The sequence below is a fragment of the Ixodes scapularis genome, unplaced genomic scaffold, assembly GCF_016920785.2.
Source record: "Ixodes scapularis isolate PalLabHiFi unplaced genomic scaffold, ASM1692078v2 PGA_scaffold7__128_contigs__length_106722199, whole genome shotgun sequence".
NCBI lineage: Eukaryota > Metazoa > Arthropoda > Arachnida > Ixodida > Ixodidae > Ixodes > Ixodes scapularis.
In genome coordinates, this window is record NW_024609882.1 from 77853965 (window position 1) to 77870538 (window position 16574).

Consider the following 16574-nt stretch of genomic DNA (forward strand, 5'->3'; position numbering starts at 1 on the left):
TATCCCGTGCAGCTCACTTTCTAAGGTTCTGAAATCCAAGGACAGCATCAATTTTAGTTGTGGAAAGTAATGTGTGCTTATTTGTCCATATTCGCAACAGCGAAATTCTAGCAAGAACAAAAAACATTTCCTTCCCCGGCGGTTTTGTTACTGCGGGGATCGACTGTATAACAAATTCAAAGAAACATGATTCAATTAATTATATATTTTATTAACTGTGGAGTCCCCTTACACACTTATTTCTTTTAAGCATGACAATAGGACAACAGAGCATTAGCCCAGGAGTTACTTAGAACAGTGCCTTAAACAAAGCTCAGCTAAAAAGAAATACCCGATTCAGAAGCTGCTATCCTTCAGATCACAGGAAAAGTACAGAAAGATTCAATAAATAGCTTTGGAATTTCCGAGGTATGAAATATCTGCTCAACACTGGCTAGAACAGGTGCTACAAACTTAGAACATGGCAAGCAAAAAATCGATGACAGAAAAGTGTCAGACTTTCACTTACAAAAGAAAGATCTCCTTGGCACAGAAAAGGTGAAAAGAAAGTTTAGTGACAAACACCAAATATGCAGAGAAAGTGCAAATGAAGAATTAGAAAGGAGCCTAAAAGAGTGTGTTCCAACCAGTGCCAAACAAACAAAAAAAAAAAGAGTACTTTGTGGTGAATGTGTTACTCGAAGAGTATTGATAACTATGAAAATGTCACCTTTTTGTAATTAAGGGTGTAAGTAAGTTGCGCACACCACTGCACATTCTGTGTCGCATGCACTCAAAATATTGGTGCTGAAAAGTTGCATCAGCAGACTTGCCAAAAACCAAGTGCACTACACAGCAAATAGAGCAAGGGCATGGGTGAGCTGCTTAAGGAATGAGTTTCTTAACTGGACGAATCTCTACATAATCACAAAAATGAGAAAAAAACAACAGACTTTTATCATTATACAAGAATCAGTTTGTTTATCACACCTTATTTTTATCTCCAGGTTTCAAACTTTGAGAACATCGAGTATCAGCAACAGGAACTTCAGTCGCACGCAACACAAAATAATGTCACGATAAAGCGCACGCTTAGCCACAAAACGTTTTTGCGCAATCCTGTGAGCCGAGGTTCAAGATGAGAGCTCATATATATATCGCTGCCCCTGTTACTAACAGGAAATTTCAAAGCACAAGTCAAAACGAACGTGAGACAAAGACCGACATCACGGGTGTAAAAATGATGGCCTTCAGGAGTCGCTAAATTTTGTTTATGGTTTGATACTTTTGGCAGTCATCGCCTCCACACTTTTTTAAAATGTCAGGTGCTCGGAAGCGCAAAATTTGGCCCGGAAGCAGCCCAAACATTTTCTCACAAACGTCTCATTACGAGACTGTCTTTCCGTAAGCCGTTCATCCCCGAGCAGACAGCGGTGGGGCCACCGCACCTGCCGGGCCAATCAGCTGCCTCCCTCTTGTCGCTTCAGCCCACTCTCTGCGCAGAGCAGGAGCATAATCACAAGGCAAAAAATAGATGTGCGACTGGTCCAACGAGCACATAGCTTCCATCGCAATATCAGCTTGGGGATGGATGGCTTTCAAGGCCACACAGCTCACTCGGCATGTGCGCGAGCAAGTGGTACTTGCTGCTAATGTGAAAATGATGCGCACGCTGCTTCCGACACACAACACTCAAAACGGCCAATGCAGTATTTGTGTTGAGGTGAACATTCTACCTTTCGAAGCAAACATCAGTTGTTCATAAGATGGTACAAAGCAATAGGCTGTATCGGGTTGTACCATCACAATCAATGCGAGTGCACACACCGCTCCGCGTAGCCCGGGGTGCTATCAGTGCCCCCTGGCGATTGCTCTTTCAACTATGAGCGCACCTTGTGGTCGAGACATATCGTGAGGCGATCGCTGCACCACTCTGCATTTCCGGGTCGTCTGTTAGTGCATATAATTCTTGCGGGGAAAATCAGTATCAAAAAGAATAATACAACGTTGGACCCGCGACACGCGCCGAATTGCGATTACTTTATGTTGTGTCATGTTGCTTTTACAGTACCAGGGAGCAAAAGGTATCGCATAAGCTAGCACTGTGCTAACTTCTTGTCTGTGCACATCGGTGGTCATATGCTCTCGCCGAACTCACGCAAAGTAAATAATAGGCAATCTTTGTTGATTGTTTTGATACCTCCGATAACAATACGATGCATGCTTAAAGGCGTTAGCGAGGCATCGGGTATTGTTAACGGAGCCATGAAAATCGTCTACTAAAACTTCCTAATCAAAAGGATGACCCTAAAAATATTAATACAAGTTATTTTTGCTGGCGCACATCGTTAGCAAAAAATGCTCTTTGTCATTGGTGAACAGTCTCGCGGTTTCGCCGACCGTTTTTCGCTAGCAGACGATCTGGAAGTGCAGAGTGGTATGGCAATTGCTAAAGATGTTATGTTTCAACCGCAAGGTGCACTTATACTTCAAAAAGGAATCGACAGGGGGCACTCATAGTACCGCGGGCCATGCGGAGCTGTGTACTCACTCATATTGATTGTGATAGTACGGTCTCGCCCCTTTCTTTCAACCTCTTCACGAATTCAGAGTTACATCTAGGGACATTACGTTAATCTCACAACATGTCAGTGTTTGCTTAAAGCCGGCACCCTGACACAACCGTCACACACAAGATAGAGTGACAAAAAATAGATTGAAAGGCAAAAAATAAAGATAAAGAGAAAGAAATTTTTTTTATGCACATCAAAGATGCCAGATGCTAGTCATACACAGCAATGCTTGAAATTCTAGAATTTTTTTATCAAGTCGGAACACTTGGCACCGCTCTTTGCTCAACAGAAATGGAGAAAAATGTTGTTCTATTGCAAAGCACAGAAGTCTTTACACAAAACCATAACGACAGTAGTGCTCCAATGTATGCAGCTTGAAACTGGTGCAGAAGAACAAAAACATAACCCTGGCAAATACACACACAAAAAATAGTGTAAACAAAGGAGAACTGAGAGCAGACTCCCAACAATTGGGAAATGGAACATGTGAAACGAAGGTCGAGATTGCTTGCGACGGGTTACTTGTCAGAGCGCGGCTATGCAGATTAAGACTTATATTCCAGAGCTCCTGTCTACATATCAGTTGAAAGCAGAACACGAGAGGCGCCACAGTGGTCAAAAAGTGAACACAGTGTCCCTACCATAAACTCATTGTCTGCTTTGCACGGAAACAGTAATATTGTTTGTTGGTATGCCACATTTCATCGCTTTCCGAGTGTATTACAGCAATGCGATTCCATGAAACTACCAACCAAAAGATTATGTTAGCACTCTTCACATAATCAAAACCCAGAAAGCGCCTAATGGGAAAGTGCTGTAGGGCTACAGAGCTGAGCAATGTGCAGCAAGAGCCGGAATGAGTGTAGATATCGCAGCTTCAAGGGGTGCCGAAATTCAGAAGTGCCTGGGAGTGTCCAGCACTCACCCAACCTCCTCACACTTTCCGAACGGCGTGCAGAGAACTGCCACCTTCGTCGAAAGAGTGCGCGAAACCGATTGTTTTACACAGACAGCGAACGCTTACAGGCCTACTTCAAGAGGCTTACAATCACTCATACTACAGCATTTCTATTACTCCTACAGAGAAAGCACGAAGGATGACAAGAAATTTGCCTACAAACCCACAGGCATTCAGAACATACAGTAGGTATAGAAACTTTGTTGGTCTTTTCTTCTGACTCAGACCAGTTTCAACAGCATTACAGGAGGAGTTACAGTATACTATGAGCTCCAGAATACCCAGTGTGAAATTATCTGAGGGTAGAAAAAAGGTGAAGAGAACATAAATCCTACTTGAGTGATTTCTGACATCATCGGGACAATCAGCAAGAGGTGCACCTAAGGGTGCTGAAGGTGAATTCTACCTCCAACAAGCATTCAATGTCTCTTTTCTGGTTCTGGTCCATAGGCGTGAGAATAGCGAGTACTGTTCAAAGCCCGGTGCTCCAAGGTTTCACCAGCGACAGTGCTGTCACAAAATACTCTTGTTGCATGGACCTTGTCAAGAGTTGCAGATTTCTCTGACACTTAGGAAGATCTTGGTTGGATGTCTTCGGTGAAAACACAATCAGACAACTTTATAAAGCAAGGTTAGGTTTGTAGTCGAAGGCTAAATGCAAAGCTTGGTACAAATAAACTTTATTGGACCTGCACTGTTAGTGCCTTTAAATCTTGCAAAGAAACAAAATTCTACACCAATTTTGCCAAATGTCACCAAAGAAATATTAAATCCAGTAATCCTTTGTTGTGCTCGTTTCAAGATGAAGTAATAGGTTTACGAGAGCAAGGTACACTTTTCCACTGCTCTTAATCCTGCAAGAGTAACGACTAAAAAACAAGTTGCAGCACTGCTCCCCATTGCAGTCCTGAAGCGAACTGAAAACTTGCGAGGGGAAAGAGAACAAACATTCCTGAGACAAAACAACATGCATTCATAAAAAATTACCGGTTGATTCAAGCCTAAGCCATCGTTGGATTGTCCTTGGTTACTTGCATAAAAGGTCAAGAGCCCTCTACTCCAAAGTCTAATGCAGCCATAATTGAGATTCAGCTTTTCTAAATAAAATAAAATAAAGACAGAAGTACAAAAGATGGGTGAAATGAAAGCAAGTTGAATATAGTACTGATTCGTTGGGATCAAGTGACCTATAGTATACCATACGATCACCCCTGTCAGACACCAGTTTAGAACAAAGGTCACACCAAAGAGATGCCATACTGGAAGTCGCCCTATCCAAGCCCATGGCTATTACAATAGGCACTACATCTAAACAGGTGCTGCATATATTAGAAAGGATACTGTATCGAAAAAGGCCCTTGGATGAGTGCTTAATAATACATACCTGCACTTTCAACCCTCATATGTCCCTAGGTCTCCGTCTAAGAGTGCTAGGGCCAAGGATACAAAATATGTGGACGTAAAACGGTTCACATGAACCCAACTGCAGTCCCTTCTCGAGCCAGCGAGAAAGAAAGCAGCAAGGATCACGTGTAACTTGCCACTGACCCAGGCTGACAGCTAGGTGCACCACAACTAAGAGTTGCTGCACCTAGAGGTTGCTGCAACTAGGCGGTGCTGCGACTGGGGATGCTGCGACTGGGGTGGGCGGCAACTGGAGGATGCCGCAACTGGGAGATGCCGCAACTAGGGGATGTCGCAACCGGGGGATGCCGCAACTGAGGGATGCCACAACTGGAGGTTGCTGCAACTGAGGGTGTAGTCACCGTGGTCACTTGCCCGGTGGGCAGACCCTGTGCAGCCATTCCAAAATGGCCGAGTTGATGACTTCTGGGTGACGGCGAAACAGGTAGTGGCCTCCCTTCTTGAAGAGCAGCACCTTCTTCGAGCCTTCTTGGGCACCTGAAAGCGAGCATCCCAGTCACCAAAGAAGCCTTAAAACATCCTTGCTCACTTTTACTTCTCATTCTAGTACTTAGACGAGACTCCAATTATCGGAACTACGCAGAAAGGTAGTGGCAATCTTCCTCGAAGCTCTACACTGCACTGAGTGCACCATGTTGAACGAATGTGACTCGTATGTACAGACATTGACATGCATTAAAAGGGGTTATGCAACGATATTAGACTGAAATGTTTCTGATTTCTGACAAGCTTACTGGCACTAGTGCGACTCAAGCATACTTGCACACAACCCCATTGACCAAGAAGCTCCTTTGTTGCAGTACAATATCAAAGATGAAAGCAGAGTTTTCTTTTAAGGGGCATGGGTCTTGCATAGTAAAAAATTCCATTTCAACAAATAAAATTTTATTCAAAGTATATTCTTTCAAGATACTAATGCCCAATTCAATCTCTAAGCACAAACAAAATGACAACTTGTAAGCATTGAAGGGCCCGACTTGTCACCTAGAGTCTAAAAAATGACCAAGTGTCAAGCCAATGAAGCTCTGCAACCACAGAACCGACCGACGCCATCTTGGTCGTGTGTGAAAGCAGATTTCCCGCAATTCGTTTTGGCGCACTTTGAAGCAGCGTCTGCATAAAGGCAGCGACGTCATCGATGCTATTCGGAAGAGCATGAGCAGAGCTCGAAGGACGCTGACTGGGCAAAGCGTGTGGCTGCTCTCCTGAATTCCCCAGTGCACTCTCTAGCGTGCTCTAGTGAAACCTGTCTAGAACGAACCCACATACAGTTAATTATTGTCGATATCGAACTCATGAAAAATTGAAATCAAAACGCATGTAAAAAGTACTTTTTATAAGGAACAACACATTGGCTATATCAAACTTTTTCCCCCAAGAAGGCTTTTAAAAACACGCAAACAATCATCATCTAGCCTGTCCCTTGCCGCCCCCCCCCCCCCTCCCAAAAAAAAAAGAGAAAAGTAGGAAATAAAGAAAATTTTAGAAGCTTAAGCTGCGAACGAAGTTGAGCGAAGAAGAGAAGCGATTCAGAAGAGGAGAAAGCTAAAAAAAAAAACACTGCACGCACACACAGAAAAAAAAAATTTTTTTTCATCCCAAAGCGGTTGCCCACGAAGAGAAGCGATTCAGAAAAAAAAAACAAGCTAAAAAAAAACTGCACGCATGCAAAAAAGAAACTAAAAAACTTTTAGTCCAAAGTTACAAGGCGGAAGCAAAGAGATGAGAAAGAAAGAGAAGTTCTTCGCCTTACAACGAACGCATCGGGGAAGCTCGTTGTAAATGATTTTTGGTATATCAAACTACTTGCTATATCGAACTGATCGTACCATTTCCTGCTGTTCGTTATAAACGGGTTTGACTGTATGCGTCGTCAGCTTTCGTTCGCTACGCCGTTGGAGACGCACGCTGCTTTTGCACTTCTCCAGCTCCCGTTTTTAAACTTTTAGTGTTTGCTGTGCTTTCAAGTGTTCTTTGTGCCCCTGGTTTTCTTCTCATCGTTTCTGTAAATATTTTGAACCCTGACACACTCGTTTTGTTTAGCTTTTAATTTTCGTGTATATTTGCCCACTTCGCGTTTTTGTTCCGTTTAATTCTGCACATTTCGATGGTGGGGGACGCCTGTTTGAAAGTGAGCATGTGGAAAGTGAACAGTAAATGTAGATGTGCTTGCAATAAGAAAAGCACCACATTGTTGAAAACGACAGTGTCAAGTTCGGCGGCAGAGCAAGCCATTTTGTCGCTTGTGGACGTGACTGAACCAACAACTTCCAGAATACCGCAAGGCACATTACCACTTATGGACATGGCTGTACCAAGCTCGCGCACGAATCACACTGACACTGAATTCTACATGAAAGAGGCGTGTGCGGAACGCAAACAAACTGCGGATGACACAAAGTGTTTGTCAGCGGAGAAGTCTGTGACTTTGTGAAAGTTCAAGCTCTTGGACGTCAGCATGGCGAGCGACGATGCTCGCGGCATAGAGTAAGTCATCGCGGACAATAAAGTTCTGCGGAAGCCCTTTGCGTCCAAAGGCAGCAAGTGTAAGATGGCCACTGGTGAACTTTCAAAGTGCGACGAGAGGCAGTATGGCCTAGCAGTGAACTCAGTGCTCACGTGCCCAAGCTGCAATTTCGCCGAGCACCAGTTTTCGTTGCCAAGAGTTGCCGGAGCAACTGAGATCGTGCCCTTCGAGATCAACTTGGGAGCAATGAAGAGGATCCCAAGCATAGAAAAAGGTGCAACTGCCCTCGCGGGCTTGCGTACCACCCTGAACGTCTCCCACAAGGGGCCTCAGCATGAGACCTTCAGGGGACACATGGAGACCATAGAGCAAGCTTGCCAGGCAGCAGCAACAGCTATAGAAGCAGCAAGTGTACAGGTGGTCAAGGGCTCATACCAGAGCTTTCTCACCCCGTTGGAAACGTGGACACCATTTTCAATGAGATACGAAAGACTCGTGAATACCACTCAAACATTTCAGTGGGACGCATTCTCAAGCTGTCTTATCGGGCCTAGTGCTGGATCGCGTTGTCCTCTCCGGATACTGCCGTGGCTGCCAGGGCGCAACTGACCCACAAGACAATGGCTATGGTGGTTGGGTTGAACCACAAGTGCCTAAAAATTGTTGACTGCAATGCTGGGCGAAAAGAAGCCAAGGCAGCTAGATCTTGTTCAAGAGGTCTCTAGGGAGGAATGGGCTGCACTACACGACTACCTTCTCTGACAGAGACAGCCGCAGGAGAAAGTTTAGGGCTGCCTTGATGTTAAGAAGAAGGACTGCCTGTACCATGTGCACAAGTGGATGGGGGCAGCTCTTCCCAACTTGGCAGAGGAGGAGGCACAAGGGGAGAATCTTTGAGGAAGAGAGAAGCTGACTCGAGACAAGATAAAAAAAAAATCATGGACCCCTATGGATACACCTTGAGGAGCCACAGGCACAACGTCCCAGGGATGAAGGCGGTGGTGGAGGCAACTTTGTTGCACATGACGTCGACAAACGAAGCCCCGGACCGCAGGCACTGTGCCAAAGGGGACGATTCCTGGTGCTCCTAGACAACCACTGGCAAACCAGAAGGAGTCATTGCCACACAACAAACCGCTACGAGGCTAGGCGACCAGGTCCCCCTTAAATGCTGCAGCAAAGGTATGTTGCTGATCGGCCTTGAGTACCTACACTCGGTGATCTGGGGCCAAAACTCAGAGTAAGCACAACTCCCTGGTTGGTGTGAAAAGGGCTGTCACTCAAGCAGTGTCTCGCCTCAACCAAGGCATGGTGAAGACCAGCAGGTATCAGAGCAGCTCGGCTACTGCACTGGGAACTGTCTGGTCCGCAGGAGCCCCGATAAGGAAAAGCAAGACTGACAAGGATCACACGGAGAGGGAGAAGCTAAGGAGAATGGCCAAGAGGCACAAGCCTGACAGGACTCCTGTGAACCTGGACACGCACATAAAAAAAAAAGCTCAATGATTTTCTGTCTTTTTTTTTTATCGGTCATTTTTGGATTGGGTTTTTTATACCATTTGCATAAACACATTTTAGGCATCTTGGTATTTCTGTGTTGAGCTGGACTGCATCCTAAAGCTTAATTCTATTTCCTATGAATTCAGAAGATAAAAGTCACAGAAGAAAAACAACTTGGAAGCATGATTTTCTTAACTTTTTTAACAGTGGTGGTCCAGCCATTTTAGGTTTTGGAGCAATTTTTGGAGCAAGAAAAACCCAATTTTGGAGCAATTCATATCACATAAACTCCCCTTTTGGAGCAGGGAAAAGCTCGTTTTGGAGCACCTTGGTATCAGGAAAACTAAACATTTTGGAGCAGCATGAACATAGAGCAGTTCTGTGCCATGTCTTTATTATTATATATATACATATTACGGCTGCCCTTGTCGATCTTACCTCACCCCCCATATATATATATGTCTGTGTGTGTCACGAACATCTGAATTTCATATAGTAATTTACAAAGAAAAGAACTCACCATAAGAAAACCATTTTATTTATGACAGAACATTCTTGCAGCTAAGGCTTAACTATGTAACAAAACATCACAGATGAAAACTAAAATACTGCTTAATACTTCTTGCCTTTTGACTGTAGGCTATATATCGGAGGTGAAAAAAAAAAATATTGACTCAAGGCTTTTTGCATTTCTTTTTCAGTTCGTCCAGCTCGCAAAGAGTGCGTGACAAAGTAGCATTGGCTTCAGCTAACATAGTTTGGCCACCTTCTACTTTTTCCAAGCTTTGGCACTTCAGTCCTGCACCAATGGTCTCTTCCGCCCTCTTCAGCAACGCACGGCACAAGATCACCCTTTCCTCCAACTGCTTCTTTAAGCGCTTGTCATGCGACTTGTCAGCATCAACTTGTGCGCTGTCAGGCTTTTTTCTCTTCATGTCGGCCTCTCTGCTTCCAATTCTTTCCTCATACCAGGCTCTTGCTCTTTTGACGCTTCGCAGAAGGTCTGGTGACAGGAGCACCTTTGTGGCATCTCCATCATACCTCTGCAGGTAGGTCTTCACTTGCCGCAATCCGTTGATGCTCGCAATGCACAATGAGGCTCGGCCTTCAAGGAGATGCTTATTCTCACTGAAGCCTCGCTCACAGTCCGCGTTGCCATGAGGTAGAGAGAGCAGCGCTTTTACTAGCCTTGACCAACAGTGGGTACTTCTGCTGACCAGCTGCGCACTTTTGTTGAAATATTGTAGCCCAACGAGTGTTGATCCGTCCATCTTCCATCAACTGAAGGCTTTTAGCAGAGTCACATCTCAGCAGATGCCACTCATCGACCAGTGATGACACGTGGTCGCTCTCAAGCACTTGAGGCAGCTGGGAAGCAAGGTATCGCAAGGATCGGACTTCTGACTCCACGTCGCTGGGCTGCAATCCCAAGAGACTTGTGAGCTGAAGGACTTTATTGCCAAGAGGCAGCTTCTGCAGGAGGTCTTTTCGAGCAAGCCAAGTAGAAGGCACGGGCCCCAAGAAGTAACCGCTTCTTTTCACCTGGATCCCATTTCAGCATTGCCTGCTCAGTGTCCATACCCACTTCTGGTTTGGTTTTCCACAGGGTAGACTCCTGCACATAGAGTTTCTTCAGTTCCTCCGCACTCTTGTCCACATAGGCTGCACTCCTCAAACAACGGCTGAGGATTCGCTGGACTAGAGACAGCAACTCCGCGTGGAGTATGTGTAGCAGGGGCTCTTGCTTCTGAAACAGTGTCTGAAACCGAGAAAAAAGCTCGGCACAGTTCTTCAAGAACAACACCTTGGCATAAAGGTCTTTCTTTGAAAATGCTGCAGCAAGCTTGCTGTGAAGATTCTGAGTGTCCACTCGCTGCTTTGTCATGCTTGCCTTGTGAAAGTATGACTTCAGCGCTTCGAATTGTTCTAGGACGCGACACAGTGAATCTTGAAGTGTGAGCCAGCGATTGGAGACATGACGCAGAAACAGATGAGAAGCAATCCCTAGAGCCTCCTGACATTCTCCGAGGGCTTCAGCACGAACAGCGCTTTTGTAGTAGTAGACGTTTCGGACGACCTCCTCAACATCCGAGCCAAACGCATCGAGACCTTTTGCAAAAGCATTGTGGACTTTGTGAAGGTTGCAGTTGTTGATGTCAACCAAACTTGATGGCATATCCTTTTGGAGCTTGTTCCTCACGCTTTTCATGACGTTAGGCCCGTCACTGAAAAAACAAACAAGCCCTCTCTTCGGTAGCTCAGTCAGCGCGTCTTCTACGCAGCCCACAATTACTTCCGCGGTGGCACACCCGAGGTTGTACGATTGCACATGCTCAACGACAACCTGTTGCTGGCTGTTAGAAAAGTACCTAACAAGCACATCCAGTTGCTGCATTCTTTGCTCTGGCTTTGGGGTTTCGTCGATCATCACGGAGAAGAAAACATTTGGGTGGCACAGCTCACTCACAACTCTGGACTTGAAGTAAGGGCCGAGTCCATCGGACACGATGCGTGATAACTTGGACCTGCTGACGCTAAACTTCTTAGCAACCTCGCTGTCCAGGAGCATACACTCGTACATTCCCGTAGCACTGTCTCCCCACGAGAAAGGGATAGACTTTGAAACAACGGACATAGCGAAAATTGATTCTGCTTTCCACACTTGGTCTTGGAGTGATGTGCCAGAAGCACCTTGTGAGAAATCCAATGCGGCTTGCACCAATTTGGGGGGCTGAAGGTTTCCGTCTGCATCTCTGTGCCTTGCAGCAGCTTCAACATGTTTCTTCAATGCTGCGTGACGTTTGATGGCAGCTACTCCATGTTGTGCGCAGGAAATTGATGAATTGCAGAGGACGCAAAATGCATCAGTTTTGTGAGTTCCCTTTTTGCACCAGAGACTAATTAAATCATTATTTGAGTCCACCTCACTGAGTACTGAGTCTTTAAACTTGGTGCTTTGCTCTAGAAAAAAAGGACAAAATTACAATTTTAAACAAAAAAAGAAAATACGCCAAAACTTTTTTGCCATGATCTACAAGCTTTAAAGTTACCGCGGTGAATATGTATTTACACAATTGTAAGTCGACCTGTTTTTCGTGATTGTGATAAATATACTCAAGGCGTCCGAGAATCCGAAACTATAGCGATTTATTAAACATGTTTGTAAGCTCTATTCCGAGTTCACACGCAGTGCGACAGTATGACAACCAAGGAGTGACCAATCGTTTACGGCATTTGACATGAAAAGGAACACGCAACAATTCGCAACAAGGAAATCAAGCAACGACCACACGATCGAAAAGAGTACCAGATTCGGTATTGATGCCGCTGGTCTGCCGATGAACGAGCGTCCAAGCAAATTTCTACTATGGGGTCTGTAACTTAAAATGCGCATGCAGAAAAAAAAAGCACTCACGTTGGCTCATCTTCAAGAGGACTTAGTAGTGGCGATGCAGAAATGAACAGCCACAATGCCGCATATCAAAACGGTCGCAACAAAACAATAATGCGCAATAATGCCACTGGGCCGGAAACCTGAATTGGATTGTGATGGCTATGGTAACGGCTCTACCCTTTATATCGGGCGGCAGCTTGCGCCACCTAGCCTAGAAAATAAAACTCCCACCGGGTTGCCAGCCGAAAACGCCATTCTTCCAAAAAAGGATTCGTTCACGGACCGACTAGCCCTTTTTGGCGCAGTTTGGCGTGGTTTGGCACAGTTTGGCGCAATTTGTGTCTTCAGGCGCATCAAGGCGCAGGTAAAGGAGAATTTATCAAAATGGCGCAATTGGCGCAGCTGGACCACCCCTGTTATAAGTTGCATTACAGAACTTTTGATGTTTGCATAAATGAATATCAATAAACTTGGCATTGTTGTTTTCAGAAACAACTAAACAGCACCTTATATCTTGCTTTTTCCTAGATTCAATAGATTAGAAGTAATTAGCTATAATTAAGGTTCCATGTTTTCGAATAAAAAAAAAAAATCTGAAAAACACTTGCCGGTAATATTTCTATCAATTCGGATTTATCCAAATGGCTCAGACTTTTAAGGTTACAATGGCAAAATAGAAAACAAAAAACACGCGTTTTTTACAAATAAACTTTGTCGAGCACAGGGTCAGTGGTCCTGAGGAAATGACACTTCAGTTTCCTTTGAAATCTCAAATTACTGACCAAGGGGTTTGCCTTTTAGCTCGTCAAGGTTCTTTCAGTATAAAGGGTCATGGTCACTGATCTCTATTGTAGTAGGCTGGATCGCGAGCCCGTCGGTGTCGCCATTGGCGGCCATTGCTTGACACCGGGCAATACACGCAAGTCTATGGGAGAAATGCACAAAAGTAAGAATATTCAAGCATGTACGCTGTGCTCAAAGGCAAGTATTTTATGGCATGCTGTGATCCTTATGTCGGGTGTTTGGAGATCGAATCAGTATTTGTCAGACGTTCGAACGCCAATTAAAAAAAATCAAACGCAGCAGAGCACCTACAGCTGAGCTGGCAAGCTTGCTCTCGTAGGGGAGTAAACAAAAAAAAACTTGCTGTCAATGAAACCGACCTCGGGGAGGCCCACAAGTTGATGAATGACAAAGAAGCTTTATCTCGACAGCGGTTTTCCGGGAGTGAGCAAATTCCACGTAGCAAAGCCTTCGAGCTTGTCGTCTGCTAAACCCAACTCAACAAAATCGCCACCGACTCTGCGGTAACTCCAGGCAACTCTCGCCTCATTGAGCTGCACTTCCTTTTTCGCCCAGCGGAGTCACACTCGACCACAAAACATTTATTTATAAGAACTGTGAGGGCTGCAAGTTTTCATGTTTGTACACATGTTACTTGACAGGCTTCCCGAAAAGCAGCCAAGAAGTTTCAGTGCCGACAACAGCTTAGAAACAGGGAAAACGGCGCTTTTTTATGTTTTCCCCACAGAGTCCCATGCTTTTGGTGGTGTCAATCAATGGCCGCCAAAGGCGACAATCGGCCCCACCTGCCGAGGCCGCGGTCCGCGATCCAGCCTACTACAATAGAAATCAGTGGTCATGATACCAGTATTTTATTTATTCTGTTTCTGAATTAAAAAGGTTGGGAACACACTAAAATAAACTTCGAATTTCAGAGAATTGGGAATCTAACAAAAATAAACTTGAATAAACCCAGAATTTTCAGCGAAAAGTAAACTCTGATAAACACTCTCCGAATTTCACGAGAAATAAACTCAGAAAACAAGGAATCCTAGCAATAACATAGACTGCTAAGTACACCCAGACGATTTGCTCTCAGATCTGTAATTTATTTATGCTAGAAAAACCAGCTTCATAAAGATGTTAGTAGTTTCAGGATGTATGGTGGACCCTTGCAATCATTGCACATTGATGAAAAAAGGAATTTTTAATGAGAAATTATAAACTTACAGAAAATGACATAACTGGAATTTCATATTCTGTCGTATTGTTTGTTCTAGACGAGATATTTGAAATTGAATTGCACATATGAAATCACCATTAAAGGGCACACCGGTGATTTTTTTTAGCTACCCCTAAGATGTTTTCTGAATTTACAGCTTTTACCTTCCGTTTGGTTTTGGTGTTCTGAAATTCAGGATACAGTTGAGCCTTTTTATATGAACACTCATATAGCAAATTACCGGATATAGCAAACTAATCGCGAAATTCAGTTGATCAAGCTTTATTTGAATGGAGTTCTAGTTTTATAACGAAACCGAAACTGTGAGATCTGACCCGCTACCGGTTATAGCGAAGCAATTCCTGCTTTTCTAGCATCACAAAATACTACAAAAGTTATTAAAATGTAGAAAAAAATACAAAAAGAAGTTTAAGAATGAAAACTTCCGGAAGCTTAGATTGCTCGACGTGCAAAAAAATTGCGGTGGCTTAGGTCGGCTATGCCAGGATATATGTAGCGTGAGCTTATGCGCACAAAATGAGAGGCGCTATCAAGCGGCTCCGGTGCAGCGTCAGACTTGGCTACTGCGCAACGGAGGCGCACAGCTGGACACGCAGAGGTGCCAGTGCAACTGCCGCGGCCGACGTCACTCCTCTGGAATGCGCAGACCGGCGAGGCGCGCGCCGCGGCGGCAGCTCCGGCGCACCAGCTGTGCGTTGTGTGATGTCACTGCTTTTCGCACATGCGCAGCACGGCTCTTTGGGAGCCACACAAAACTGCTCAACCTCGGCCAGTGTAGCTCACGCTACAAAATGTGTGTTTCGGGAGGTAGCACCACCTATGAACCGAGTGGATAACGGCAGGGGCACCGCTGCTGACCCCTGTGTGCGACATCAAGAACCAGTGCAGACTAAAGCCAACAAGCCAACAAGCCAACCACGCCACGCGTTGCGGAGCTGCAAATGGCGACAAAGCAGAAAGCCGTCTCTCAAGAAACAAAAGTGAAGGTTTTGAGGGCGCCAGAACAGCGATCGAAAGATAAAAGACATCGCTGTGGACTTCGAACTTGCACCAAGCATATCTACTGTGAGAACCACGTGTTCCCCGCATCCCTATCTAGGCCTCGCTCAAACAGGCCACGGGGCGTCACTTTGTCAGGGCGCCCCGCGGATGCGAGGAGAGGCCGTATTCCCTTGCGAATGGCTCTCCCTTGCCCTTCTCAACTGATTTGCCGAAGGCACACCCCTCGGGATCTTGACTTGAACGCGTCCACCCCTCTGGGGAGCCAACCTACATCCGACCACATCGGGCGCGTCCATTCCCGCGGGCTATATAAGACGGCTGAGATCCGACGAGAGGGACTCTCATTGGGGGAGGCTCTGCTCGGCGGAGCCTTCCTTTCTTTATCCTATCCTCCCCCTCCGTGATATTGTCAATAGCAGCAGCGCAAACTCCGGCTGGCGATCCTGTCAAAAGAGACAGCGCCGTTATCTTTGACTCTGTTGGCCCTCGGACAAACGTGTGGTGTTGTCGTGAAATAAACACGTCATTACCCAGACCCAAGGAACCTTCTGCGTTTCTAAATGGTACCCCCAAGTGAATGCCGAAAACCCGATGCCACTCAAAGGCTTTGTGGCCTCGTCAGCCATGCACGGACACAATCAGCAAGTGTCCTTTCAGCCGAACTTCCCCAACGGGTATGACTCATAATGCTTGGAATGCAACCGAGGCACTCCTTCTCGGAGCGCGCCAGCCTTCATCGCTGAGCCGAGCCCACTCGTGACTTTAGAAGTCAACACGGTTCCGACGAGACAAGAGAATGACGCAACAACAGGCAAATGCGGCCTCCTACAGCGTCGATCACTTCACCTCAGACTGGTCGTCAGCTTCTCCGCTTGAAGCTGACGCCGTCTACGAGCTGCAGCACAGCAAAGCTGCTACAGGCGCAGCACACCACTCGGCAGGCCCACACAAAAACGTAACCTACACTACCATCATGAGTGCAAGGAAGAAGATTGAAGACTGTGATGCAAGCAACACCACTAAGATTGACCAAAAGAGTCTTAGACCTTGCCTATACCGTCATTCTCGTGTTGCAAATTAATATTGTCATGTTCCAATCTATTTTTTAATGCTGCTCAGTGACAGGTAAGGATTTCGAGGTCTGCAATAGCACGTTTTTATATCGTAGTGCTGTGCACATTCTTGCACAGGTTCGATTGCGGGAGGGTTTTGCATTGATTTTTGTGTGTACTTTTATTTCTCCGGGTAAG

At 45.5% G+C, this 16574-nt stretch overlaps 1 pseudogene; it reads right to left on the bottom strand.

The window, feature by feature from the left end:
* Positions 1–9576: 9576 nt before the first annotated feature.
* LOC120837150 lies at positions 9577–11742 on the bottom strand (annotated as a pseudogene).
* Positions 11743–16574: the final 4832 nt, after the last annotated feature.